The 12,993-nt window shown below is 67.2% G+C and overlaps 1 protein-coding gene across 4 annotated transcripts in view; it reads left to right on the top strand.

Annotated features, from left to right (window-relative positions):
- Positions 1 to 12,993, top strand: part of RXRA (retinoid X receptor alpha) — a 99,023-nt gene that overhangs the window by 38,216 nt on the left and 47,814 nt on the right. Inside the window, exons 1-2 of one of the 4 annotated variants that reach the window (XM_033858988.2) lie at positions 2,291 to 2,549; positions 2,629 to 2,842. The exons of 2 other annotated variants lie outside the window; for them this stretch is intronic. The gene's annotated coding sequence lies outside the window, so the exon portion shown is untranslated. Of the gene's footprint in view, positions 1 to 2,290; positions 2,843 to 12,993 lie in introns of those variants that run through there. One more of the 4 variants, XM_033858987.2, reaches the window with a different exon arrangement.

Genomic DNA, 12,993 nt, shown 5'->3' with positions numbered 1-12,993 from the left:
AAGGCTGTGAGGTTTTGGGTGGGCAGCGTAGCCGGGGTCCGGGTGCTGGAAGGGAGGAGGTGGGGAGCTGACAGCTCCCGGTGGGGGTGGGGTGGGTGCATGGCCAGGGGCTGCTGACGATTGTGGCTGGCTGCACACGGGCCTCGGGAGAGCCCCCCACCCCGTGTGCCATCTCAGGGTCCTCTCGGGGACTCCTGCTTTAGACAAAGAGGTGGAGACTCAGGGTCACAGCCACTGGCCTGCTGGTGCCCGGCCGAAACCCCTCTGCCCTGCCAGCTGTTTCCCCGGGGGGGGGGCAGCGGTACCTGGGCGGGTGACCAAGGAGGCATCTGGGTCCTGGTGCGCTTGGAGTGTGGGCCGACCCTGCCCCTGCGAATGGGGTTTGGCAGGTGTGTCCGCCCCTGAGACACGCAGCGGCACCCGGTTGTGGTGTGAGACTGGGCGTTTCTGGCCCCTCTCTGGGCCTCACGCCGGCCTTGGTGTGCTGTGTGTGGCCAGGCCCCCTGCTCTTCCTTGCTTGGGGCGCTGGGGGCCCAGTGGCTTGTGCTGTGTGCGGGGACTGGGGCCCTGCTGTCCCTCGGTGGGCCTGGGAGGGACCGGTTTACATGTGACCCTGGTGGCTGCCTTGGCGGGGGTGGCTCCGAGGAGCGGGCGGACTGGGGGAGGGGCAGCTGGCACGCTCCATGGATGCAAGGGAAGATGCTTTGGGCAGAGCCCACCCCGCCGTTCATTCATCTTGCCTGGATCAGGACCCACCTTGGGGCACGGGTCCCACGCTGGGGGGCTTGGCTGGTGGGGAAAGGCACACACACAGACGCTCAGCATTGGTAAAGCTGGGCCTCCGTGTGAGCCCGTGGGTAGCCCAGAGGTGACGAGTCGGGGTCAGGGGCTCAGGCGAATTACCTCTGAGCATGGCTCTCTCTTGGCCTGAGCCTTAAGACTGTAGGATTTTGTCTGGCGCCAGCTTCTTGCACCCCTTCCTTTCTGGGGGGTGGGGTTGACACTTGGCCAGCATCTCTCAGGCCAGGCCTTGCGGGCCGTGCTGTGCCCGGTCGCACAGGAAGACTGAGGCTGGGAGACGCCAGGCCCCAGTGGGGAGGCGGCCAGGGAGGGACTGCGGTCCTGGGGGCGATTCTCCGGCATCGGCGCTGCCTGGGTGGTCCCCTGCGCATGCCCCGCACGCATGGGGAGGGGGCGAGGGCCTTCCTCTCCGCTGCATGGCTCACCGCCCCTCCGGGCCCCAGGGCCTTGGCATGGGCTCAGGAATCCACAGTGATCTCCGGCCGGCTCCAGCTTCCTCAGCAGGGCGCAGGGCAGGGTTGCTCCTGTGCTCCCCCAGCCCCTCTGGAACTCGCTACCTCTGGTGTCAGTGACAGAGCGCCCGGCTGCGGCGGGCTCCTAGGGCCGAGGGAGCGGCCCCCTCCCCGGCCCCAGCCACAGCTGCCCCAGCCCTGAGCATCCTCGGGCAGCGTGAGGCCGGCCTGGGGCCAGCGCAGCAGGGCTTGGCGTGGGAGGGTGGGGATCAAGCGTCCCCCACCGGTGGGCTTGGGCCTCGTCCCGAGCCGGGCCAGCCTGGCCTGGTCTTCTTGCTTCCAGAAGCTGCACCTGGAGATAATAACAGTGTTGGGGTCTGAAGGGCCGGGAGGCGCCGTCCACGGACACGTGGGGAACTGAGGCCCGGAGCGGAGGATCCCTTGCCCCAGGCCATGCAGCGCCCTGGGACCAAGGTCTGCCCCCTGCCTCCATGCCCTTGGAGGGGGTGGCTGGGTGGTGGTCTCGGGCCTCTGTGGCAGGTGGCACAGAGCAGTAAAGGAGCCAGCTGCTCATAGACGGGACGTGAACCTTTGCCAAGCTGTCGGGCTGCCAGGGAGGGCGTGGTGGGCTTCTCTCGGCCGGCCTTCGGGGTGTGCCCTGGACTTTGAGTTTGCCTGGAGTGCAGTCTCCCGGGCCTCGACTTGCCCAGCTGTGCAGTGGGCCCGTGGGAGCCCACGTGCCCACTGAGGGGCAGAGATGGCCTTAGCGCCCGCAGTGCCCGTGCGGCCTCGTGGCAACCTGTTGGCACCTCTGGTTCTGGCGTCACCCAGGGCCCCGGCTCTGGCGGCTACGCTGGTTCCCGAGCCCCGGCTCAGCCAGCGCTTTTTGCTGATCGTGCAGGAACTGCTAATTAAGCTAAATCATTCCCAGAGCTCCCTGACATCAGTCCACGGGATCGGCCCTGCCGGAGATCCTCGCTGATAAGACACTCCCCGCCGGCTCTTTGTAATTTGTTATTAAACAACCCTGCTCGTTCACCCTGTGGAGGTACCGGCGTGAGCGCTGGGCTCCAGGCCCGGGCTGCCCGAGCTCAGCTGCAGCGGGTGTGGGCCCGGGTCTTCTCCGTCTCCCGGGACTCTTTCCGCCGTCTGAGGGGCAGCGGCAGGAGTTTCCTTGGCTTGAGTCCCGGGGTCCGGGGTTGGAGGAGGCCCGGGCCCTCAGCCTGGGGAGCACCAGCCCGTTTCTCACCTGGTTCTCGCTCTTCAGTTACGGAGGCTCCTTTCCCCGCTTACCCCGTGTGTAAGATATGGGGGTGGGGGGTGGAGGTGGAGGAGAGGCCTTAAGTTGAGACCTCTCGCTGGGCCCTGTCCCCAGGCGCCCCTGTCCCTGCAGAGGCCTCCTCCCGGTGAAGGAGGACACGCCGGTATGTGGCCCAGTCCAGTCCGGGCTCCCAGTGCCCGGTGCCCCCACCGGCTCAGCAGACGGTCGGTCGGGGGCTGGACGGAGGCGTGACCAGGCCCCCAGGAGGAGGCGAGGCCCCTTCCAGGAAGATGGGAGCAGCTCTCACCCCGGCCATCCCAGGGCTCTGGTGAGTTCGGCCCCGAGGGCCTGGGGCTTCCCTCCCGGGGCCAGACGGCCCCTGCCTCGGGGACCTCCCGGTACTTGGACGGGGTAGGCGTGCACCCTGCAGGGTGAGGGGCCAGGCAGCAGAGTGCGGAGCGCTGGCTGGCTTTTTGAGTGAAATCGGGCTCCGTTCCGTGGGCGGTGCACACGCGTGTGTGGGTGTGAGGGACGAGGGCCTCTGGGGTCCTGTCGCCCTGTCCCTGTGAGGTCCCCACGCCCCCAGCCCAGCCCAGGGTCTCTTCGCCCCTCGGGTGCTGACCGGGTTTGGGAGTTACGGGCCTGGCTCTGAGGTCCAGCCTGGGGTGCCTGGGTCCCTCTCGGCCAAGTAACCTCGGAAAGTCCTTTTCCCTCTCCGGCCAGGCGGGCACCGTCGCACAGCTGCCCTGCCGTTCCCTGCAGCCTTGAGGTTCAGAGGTAGAAAAGGAGGTGCGGGCCGGGGGCGAGGCCCCCTCCTCCCAGCGCAAGGCCCATTAGCCTGAGACCTTACACCTCTTGTTTACGCACAGTCGCGCACATACACATGTACGTGCATAGACACGCGTCTCCGCGTGCGGCGAGCGCGGTGTTCAAGGCGCTGCGTCCCACCATGGATGACACTCTCCTCTTCCCTCTCCGGCTTCCAGACTCTGCTGGGTCTGAAGACCTAGCGGGGTGCTGGGCTGGGGCTCCCGGGCACCTGGAGAGGGGATCCTGTTGCCTGACGTGCTGGGATGCAGCCAGCTGTGGCCCCTGGTCTCCTGATGTGGGGCCGGGGGGACAGCCACCTGTCTGTGCCCATCGGGGGCGTCTCCGGAGGCTTCAGAGGGCATGTGGGGTGACTTCTATCCACAGTGGGCCCGGGGGAGCCTGAGTTTTGATGACCTTGGGCCTGAGTTTGAACCCTGGCAGGCTGCCCTCTCCCCGGCAGGAGACCCCTCTGGCTGGCGGTTCCCGCTGCTGGGAGCACCGGGGCCCCTCCCTCGTGGCCTGCTCCTGCCGGCCTTGCCCTGCCACTGTGTCCAGACCGGGCGACCCCACCTGGTGCCTCCTAATTACCTGCCTTATTTCTGTGCCAGTTGGCGCTGGGGGCCCTGGGCCGGCTCCGGGGGTCAGCGGCTGGAGGGACCCTGGGCACGCCCCCTCCCTCCCAGGGACGCACGGCAGAGGGCACGCGGAGGGGATTTACCTCCACGGTGGACCCTGTCCCAACTCAGACTCAGACCCCCACCCCAACTAAAATGCTCCCGTCCTCCTGGCCCAGTGCAGGCAGCCAGGTGTGGCGCCAGAGTGGGGTCCCCGCTGCCCCCGCTCCTCCAGGTGTGGCCTTGGGCGAGTCCCTCGCCCTGACTGAGCCTCAGTTTCTTTCTGTGGGTGGGGCTCAGCAGGACCATGTTTTGGGGAGCAGGGGTGCCCTTGAGTGGCAGCTGCCAGCCCAGGCGCCTCTTGTTTTTGCTTAAAGTTCAGCCAAGGGATGCAGGCCGCGTGCAGGCCCTGGGCTGGGCTGGAAGGGGTGCAGGCCGCGTGCAGGCCCTGGGCTGGGCTGGGAGGGGTGCAGGCCGCGTGCAGGCCCTGGGCTCGGCTGGAAGGGATGCAGGCCGCGTGCAGGCCCTGGGCTCGGCTGGAAGGGGTGCAGGCCGCGTGCAGGCCCTGGGCTCGGCTGGAAGGGGTGCAGGCCGCGTGCAGGCCCTGGGCTCGGCTGGGCCCGTGCGCTGACCGTGAGGCCTGGGCGGGCCGGGCTGAGCCCTCCCTGACTCGGCTGTGCCTCCCGGGGCGGGTGAGGAGTGGCCCCGGGGTGCTCTCTCTTTCTAGAACGTGATCTCCCCGAGCTTGGCCCCTGGTGGGCCCGCTGAGCGCTGGGCCAACTCAGGGCCACGGGAGGCTTGGGGCAGAGCGGGCCTGTGGTGGCCCGGGGCCGCGGGGCCGGCCTCTGCACCTTCGAAACGACGCGGCCCGTCTTGTGCGCCCCTGAGGACGAGGGCCGCATCTGGGTCGGGCCAGGCAGGCGGACGAGAGGGCCGCGGCCCTCTCCGGGCGCCGCTGTGTGTCGAAACCGGTCGCTGACGCGGCCGCGGTGTTGAAATAAGTGCCTATGGGTTTCCCAACATCCTGCCAGCTGTCACAGGACCGCGTGCCAGGCCTGGCCGGGGCCTCCCTCTTGGGGTGCCCAGTTCCCCGTTTTCTCCCTGGGGAAACGAGGAGAGACCGCCCCTCCCCTACCGCCACCTGGGCGGGGCAGAGGTCGTGACATCAGGGCAGGGCCGCATTACCCTGGGCCCACGTAATCCTTGTGATCTGCCCATTTTACGGAAGTCAGGTGGCTTTGGCGTGGAGGGCAGGATTTGAATCCAGGCCTCTGAGTCTGTGCCGATGCTGCCTCCTGGGCAGGAGGGAGGGGAGGGGCGGAGAGAGGAGGAGGCGGGCCAGGATGTCCCGCTGGCCCGGGGGGGACACACACCAGCCTGGCGGCAGAGGGCGGTGGCCAAGGGTCCTGGCTCCCATGCCCTCCGGTAGACAGCCCTGGACTGGGGGTGTGGGCCCTTTACTGAACAGCCCACCTTGGGGAGACGGTGGGAAGCGGGCCTGGGGCTGCCCTGTGCGTGGGCAGCCAGTGACCATGGTGGCTGCAGGTTCATTGATCATCCACTGTGCTCCAGGCCCTCGACTTCCGGGGCTCGTGGAGCCCTGCCTGTAGCCTCCTGGGGTGGGTGTTCTTACGCTCAGTGTTCAGAGAGGAAACTGGGGCTCAGAGAGGCCGAGTGACCTGCTGGGGGCACACAGCAGGAGGCAGGGAACTGGTGTCTAGGCTGCGGCCGGTGAAGGCCACGCTCTCTAGGATTCTGCTGGATCAGGTTGGGAGGAGGTGGTGTAATGGAAAAGTCCACCCCCAGTGGCAGGTCCTGGCCCTGCCATTCTGAGCTGTGCAACCTCTCTGATCCCTGAGGGACCTCTGCCAGCTTGGGTGTGGAGCGGGTTGAGGGTTGGAATCTGGCTGTCTGGATTAAGAGGAAGAGGAGAGGGGCTCAGGACTGTCTTCCCAGCGCGGCGCTCCTGCAGACCCCAGCCAGGTCCCCTGCGGGGTGGGGCCTGGGGTTCTAGGAACCTGTGGCCGGCCTCACCCTGACCGCGGCGTCTGCCCGGCGCCCGTCGGCGGGGGAGGGGCCCCGGAGACCAGCCTCTTATAGATGAGGAAGTGGATGCTCAGAGAGGGTGAGGGGCTGGGCTTGGGCCACACAGCAAGGCAGCCGCTGAGCCGGGGGCCTGTGGACAGAGGGTGCGTCGGGAGACCCACGTGCTGGTAAGGTGGAAGTTTCAGTGGTCTGGTGGGGAGGACCACGCAGGTTCCAGCCGGTGACACGTAGCGCCTTCACTGGGGCTGGAAGTGACAGTAACGGGAAGGGCGGTGACCCCCGAGGTGGCTCTCGGTTACCGAGTACCTACTGTGTCCCAGGAACTGTGGTTGCTGCCTGCCTGCTGTGCACCGGGCACCGTGCTCAGCTCACACCATTTATGTCCCGAAACAACCCTGTCCGGAGGTTTTATTCGCCCATTTTCCAGATGAGAACGTTGGCGCCCAGAGAGGTGACATTGCTTCCTGTGGTCCTTGGTCAGGAGGAGGTGGGGCTGGACCTGGACCCTGGTCTCAGTGCCTCCGGTGCCAGGGGTCCCCTGCGTGAGTCTGGTGCCCTCCCTGGGCCTCTGGCTGGGGTGACTGTCCTCATGGTTTGCGGGGATGTAGGAGTCTACTGTAGGTTAGAGCTGGAGGGAGGCAAGTGGAGTCTCCGCCAGGAAGGTAGAGTACCCTTCCTTCTGCTGCAAAACTGACTGACTGGGCCCTTCGGGTTCCTGGAAAAGGCCTCTGGCTCTGGACTGGTTGTCCCTGGCAGGGCCTGGCCTTGACTATCTGCCTGTCCCCAGCACAGTGGGGGGCAGTGGGAGAGTAGGCGTCGCAGTAGGGGGTGCTCCGTGATACGTGAAGGGAGCCGAAGCCGAGGGCACTGTCCCCTTTCGGAGGACGAGGACGCTTAGACCCAGCGGGGTTGGCTCAGATGCCCGCGGGCCCCCCCACCCCCGAGCTGTGAGCTGAGCAGCCAGGACTCGAACCCAGATCTGTGGGCCGTGGGACACCTGTGTTCACCACCTGTGGGGATGGATGAGGACAGGCCAGCCTCGTGGTCCCTCGTGCACGTCCACTGCCTCCTGGCCGCTTTCTTCTTATGCGACATCTCTTTGTAGAAGAGGAGATAAAGGCTCAGAGGGGTTGTTCAGCCTTCTTGGGGTTGCACAGCTTGTCAGCACCTTAGGGCCTCTTTGGAACTTGGTGCTCGCCACTGTCATTCTGGAGGCAGGAAGGTCTCCTGGGCGCCCAGGCCGACGATGGCCATGAGCGCCACCTCCCGCCCTCCTCCTCGCACTTTAGGGCCTCCTTGGAACTTGGTGGTCGCTCCGCTGGTTCTTAAGGACTGTGGTGAATCCTGCAGCCTGTATTGGCCCTTTCCCACCTCTCATCCCCAGTCCATTTGGTCTTTATTCAGTGCCTGCTGTGTTCCAGGCCCCAGGCCAGGCCCCAGGGATGCCTGGTGAACCAGTTGTGGCTCCAGCCCTCGGAGGCCCCAGACCTTCAGTCTCAGACTAGTGGGCTGGGGACACCCTGTGGTGTGGTGAGTGCCCTGTTGAGGGTATGTAGTAGAAGACATCCCTACCCTGGCTGGGAGAATCAGGAGGGCTTCCTGGAGGAGGTGTCGTTCAAACGGGGTTGGAGTGAGCCAAGAGAGGTGTAGGGGGAGGTTCAGGCCCAGGGAACAGCATGTCCAAGCCTAGAGGTGAGAGAGCTGGTGTGTTCCCGGAAATGACTCGGTTCCCAAGCCTGTGGGTGGAGAGTGGGCAGGCTCAGATTGGGGAGGGCCAGGGGTGCCGAGGTCTGGCGAGTAGGAGGGCGGGAGGTGGCTCGCACGGCCTGCGTTGGCCTGGGCGCTGAGGAGACCTTCCTGCTTCCAGAACGACAGTGGCATCTGGGCACTCAGCTGGCCCAGTCCTGGTCTGGGAGGTGGGGGAGCTTCTCGGAGGGAGGCTGAGGGGTCTCCTGGTGGGCCTCGGCCCATTCTGGAGCTCTGGGGGTGGGATGCTGAGGCAGTTGGTCCTAGGCAGCTGGCAGAAGCTTCAGGCAGGCCCTGGCCCAGAGCCACCCCCAGTTCGTCTCTGGGTTAGCCCAGGGACCACTCGGAGGGCTTGGCATTAGAGCTCGGGCCTGAGTGGTGCTGGTCAGCTGTCTCATAGCCGAGAACACAGGTGGGGCGATGAGCAGGTGTGGGGCTGGGCAGGGGACCCCCAGCCCTCCTGGGGCGCCTTCCAGCCCACGCTGGGGGAACCTTTGAAGGGCTCTGGGGCGGGTGGGGTTCTGGAGGAAATCAAATCCGCGTTTGGCCTGGAGAGCGCTTTTGGTGGGCGAATTTGTGCATGTGGCTGATGGGGGAAATGCTGAGATTCTGTAAAGCAACCTTGACCTCCCCCCGCCCCACCCCACCCCCACCAAAAGAGAAAGCAAAACTCAAGCACCCTGCAACGCTGTCACCCAAACCAAAGAAAGTCAAAACCAGCCACTGAGTCCCGCCCGCCCGAGGTTAGCCTGCTTTTCCCTCCGCGTGTAGCCAGGTAACGGCCCATCTTGGTGTTTATTATGCTTTAAATAAGAACGGAATGCGGATTTTCAGTGTCTATAAAGCTGAGCTCTCCAGTGGCAAGGCGAGACGCCCCCTTCCTTTTGGTGGAGGAAAAGGAGGCCTTTGGTGGGGGGGGGTTAGGCCCTCCCATGGCCGGTGGAGGAGAGAACCGCTTCTCGGAGACTCTGGACCCAGCACCCAGGAGGATCCTGTGCCAGCCACAGCCCCCCAACCCTCGAGCGCTGCCGACTCCCCTGAGGGCATTGCCAGGTGGGGGGATTCAGGGGCTTCTGGGCCCCCAGCAGGGCATGTGTGTGTGCACACGCCCGTCTGCACTCCCCGTGTCGGTGTCTCCATGCCCTGTGGCGTGGAGGATCCCGCCATTGCCCGCTGTCTGCCCCCCTGCTGGCCCGCTCTGCTCACCTCCCTCAGCCCCGCACCTTGTGCCCAGGCAGCCTTGGACCCCTGTCTCGCCTGCACTGACCCAGCTGGGTGGCCTTGGGCAGGTTGAACTTTGTGTCTCCAAGCTTCACTTCTTCTGTGGAAAGACAGAGATGCTTGTAGAATTTCTGAAAGAGCTGGATGAGCTCCACACTCTGAAGTGCCCAGTGTGGGCTCCCGGGCACTGGGCATTCAGGAAATGCTGGCAGTGCCCCTGCCTGGCTGGCGTTTAGCCGTGGGCCTTGGGGCGCCAGACCGCTTGGGGGAGGGACCCGGCCAGTTTTGAGTAGCCTCTGGGACCTGGTTGGGTACAGAACCCCAGGCTTCCTGCTTCCCAGCTGTGGGCCCAGGGGGCCCCACCCCTGTTCCCTTGGGCCCCCAGGCGGTGTGGGCACCCACAGCTCTCCACGGGCACTGGTGGTCATCTGTCGGGTTGTTGGTAGGCTAGCTGGCTACCCTCCCGCTGTCACGGTGGGCCATTCCCCAGTGCGGGGGTCACGGCCTGTCCTGGTGACCCCGCTGAGCAATGAGCAGGTGAGAATGGGGGTAGCCCGGGTCCCCTCCCTCCAGGGCTGTCGGGTTGAGGCCCAGAGCGGTGCAGTGTCCCCACGTCGAGCTCCCCCGTGGGGCAGGCCCTGTTTGGAGCTTGCCCTGGGCTCTGGGGTACAGTGCGCTCGCTCGCGGTGAAACGCACGCATCGCCCGCGTTCAGGGGAACCCAGAGCGAGAACTGGCCCCCGTCAGCCCTGGCTCACCTCTGTCACTTTGCTCCTCTCAGACTTCACGGCAGCGGGCTGTTGGGGCCCGCTCTTCACATGGCCCTGGCCCGGGGGTGCGTCCGTTTCTTTGTTTCATCCCAGGAGGCAGGACTCTGCCTTTGACAAGTTCACCGTCAAGTTCACCGTGTGCGTGGCCGGTTAACTCGTCCACATGTGTCGCTGGGCCTCTGTAGCCCGGGCCCTGGGCTGCCACGGCTGGGGAGCATGTGTTCAGGGGCAGCGCTGTGCCCAGGGGTGTCCGGGTTGCCCTGCACACAGGTTGGGGGCTTCACATCCTATTGTTAACCACGCAGAGCCCGGCGGCGGATGAAGGCCCTGGGGTCACGTGCCTCGGGGGGATGTGGGGTGTCGGCCCCTGTCCCCGCCCCCCATCGCCTGCCTGTGCAGGATTCGGGGGAGTGGGGAGCCCCCATCCTCCAGAGATTTATCATGTTCACCCGCGAGTCTGAGTTCTCCCTTTTTCTAGTCCTCTGTGTGTGTGTGTGTGTGTGTGTGTGTGTGTGTGTGTGTGTGTGTGTGTTTTCGTGGGTCACGGACCCCCGCTGCCCAGACCAGCCTGTGTCCCGGGAACCCGTCCCGTCCCCTCGGGTGGGGGAGGGGCGTTGGGGCGGTGGCAGGGCTGGCGGGGGCTGGGCGGGGCCGAAGCCCAGGGCCCTCCCCACACCCTGCCCTCCCAGATGGGCGCACGGCGGACGGTGGTGCCGTGGGTGCCGAGCAGGTTTCGCGCTGGCTGCGTTTGGGGATTAGAAGCAGCTCAGCAGGAAGCTGGCAGCCGCGTGCCTTCTGGGCAAGGCAGGGAGGGGCCGAGGGCGCGGGCTCCGGGAAGAGGCCGGGGAGAGGGGGACCGTGGGTGCCAGGCCACCCCGGCCTGCTTCAGGGGCGCATTCTGGGACGGGTGCCGTCGTCATGGGGAGAGAGGCGTGCTCTCCATCGGCTGGGGCCACGCAGGGGAGCCAGGCCGCCCCGGGCGTAGCCGTGTGATGGTTGTGTGCAGGTCCCTGGGCCGGGGGGTCCTAGCCCCCGAGCAGTTTCACTCTTGCCCCCCCGAGGGCCCACACACTCCTGTCTCTGGAGGGTGGAGCAGGGAGAAGAGGTGACCCGTTCCTGGTGGCCTGCAGGGAAACGAGGATGCTTCCCTGGCCCCCGTCCCCGTGGAGCTGTCCCCGGCGGGGGTGGGGGTGGGCTGTCCCAGGCGGGGGCGGGGGGGGGGAGCTGTCCCCGGGGGTGGGGGGGGGCTGTCCCCGGCGGGGGGTGGGAGGTGTCCCCGGGGGTGGGGGGGGGCTGTTGATGCCCGTCCAGACCGTGGCAGTGCCCGGGGGCAGGTGTGAGGTGTAGCTCTCCCTGTCTCCCCGGCTGGCTGAGACGTGGTTCACCAGCGTCGGTCCAGAGCTCCGTTGCAGCCAGAGGTGGGGCGCTCCGACCCCCGCGTGCTTGCCCTGCTCCGCTCCGGAGGGCAGCCTGGAGCCGGGTTTGTGGAGGGAGGCTGGTTCCCCCCGCACACCGAGGGCTCTGGACCCCAGAGGTGCCGCAGCCTGACCGTGTGTCCATCTGCCTCCGGGATCCCGCGGACGCCCTGCCCACAGGTGGCCCTCGGGCCCCACCCGGCTGCCTTGTGGATCCCCTTGAACCGTGCAGGGGGGGAGCCAGGCCATCCTTGGCCGTGACTTTGTTTTGTTTCCTCCAGTCGGCTTGTCCTGCTCCATCCTGTGCCCGGAAGAGAGGCCAGCCCCTGCCTCGGTGGGGCCCCTCGCCCCTCGCCTTCCCTCCGGCGGGGGTGGGCCCTGCTGACGTCCGTCCCGCACTCATTAGCAGCTGCAGCCGCTGACGGCCGCTGGCCCGCTGGCACAGCTCCCGCCTCGCTGGCCCTCCTGCCCACCGCCTCGCGCAGCAGGAGTGGACCTGTTTGCTGTTCCCTGTCCTACCTGCTTGTCCCTGCTGTGCTCTTCCTGGGCCCTTGGCCTTTATTTCCCCTTCGGATCCCGCCACCGTTCACCCTGCCCCCGGGGGTCTGTCCCCACTTCCTGTGGGCTTCCCGCTTCCTGCTGCTGAGGGAGCGGTGTCCATGCCTGCGGACCGAAGGGGGCACAGACTGCCTCAAGGTGGGTGCCCGGCACGGGGGGCTCCTGGGGACTCCCGGGCCAGGGCCTCCCTTGCTCTCTGGCTGCGGTGGCACAGCGGGGGAGCCTGAGGAGGGCCCCGCCCCGGATGGTGGGTGGGCGGTGGCCCTTCTGTGTCGGAGGCCTGCTCCAGCCCTTAGAGCTGCGGTGTGGCCGCCCTCTTAGAGGCGTTTGCCACGCTCCCCTGACGGCTGGCAGGGCCTCAGCCTCCCGGCCGTCACCCTTCTCGGCCCCCCGATTCCGGGAGGTGACACGACAGTCCTGACTGATGACTGAGACCTCGGGCCCGGCCTGAACGCTCTGGCCGAGACCCTCCCTGGGGTGGGCTTCCCTGTGTGGCCCCGGCCAGAGCCCGAGACCCAGAGGCCTGTGGCCTGCAGGGTGCCAGGGCCCATTGGCCCACCTGGCCCCTAGGGTGAAGCTGAGCCTCACGGGGGAGGGCGGAGGTCCAAGCCTGGGTTTGGGGGCGCTCAGCGCCCTCCCTAGTCGGTGGGCACACTGGCCTCTGGGCTGGTGACTCGAGGAGGGCGTGGGCCCAGCTCCCAGGCCCTTCCCTGCGCCGCTCCCCGGGGCCTGTGGGCTCTTTGGGATCGGGCTCCAGCCCTGCAGGGGCTACAGTTCCTGGGTCACCCGCCTGAGTGTGACCTACCCGGGCCCCTCCTGAGGGCCCCTGTGTGGCCCAGTGCCTGGCCGGCCCCCTCCCCGGTTCCCAGGCCCATCCCGCCGGCCGCCGGCATCAAGTCTGGACAAGTGTGGCGTGTGTGTTCAGGGCGGCCGCCTGTGGAGGGGCCGGAGGTGGCGTGCCGGCCCTGTGAGTCACACGGAGCCTGGGAGCCAGGGCGGCGGGGGCCCGGCCGTGGGCAGGCGTGACAGGGCACGCTGCCGGCCTGGCCCGGGGGACTGGGGGCCGGGGGCTGCCTGTGCCTCCTGGAGGAGCTGGGACAAGGCCCAGATCTGGGGTTGGGGTCTCTGAGACCCAGCCTCCCCTCCCCGGGCTGTGCAACGGGGGGCGGGGCTCCTGCCTGCCGCCCGGCTCAGAGCCTCACACGGAGCAGACGCTGCCCAGGTGCCTGCCTTCCAGGTGGGCAGAGAACCTGCTGGGGGGGAGGGGGACGGGGAGGTGGGGAGGCAGATGGGCACGGAG

Source organism: Tursiops truncatus, chromosome 6 (assembly GCF_011762595.2).
Source record: "Tursiops truncatus isolate mTurTru1 chromosome 6, mTurTru1.mat.Y, whole genome shotgun sequence".
Taxonomy (NCBI): domain Eukaryota; kingdom Metazoa; phylum Chordata; class Mammalia; order Artiodactyla; family Delphinidae; genus Tursiops; species Tursiops truncatus.
This window is presented reverse-complemented; position numbering and strand designations above follow the sequence as displayed.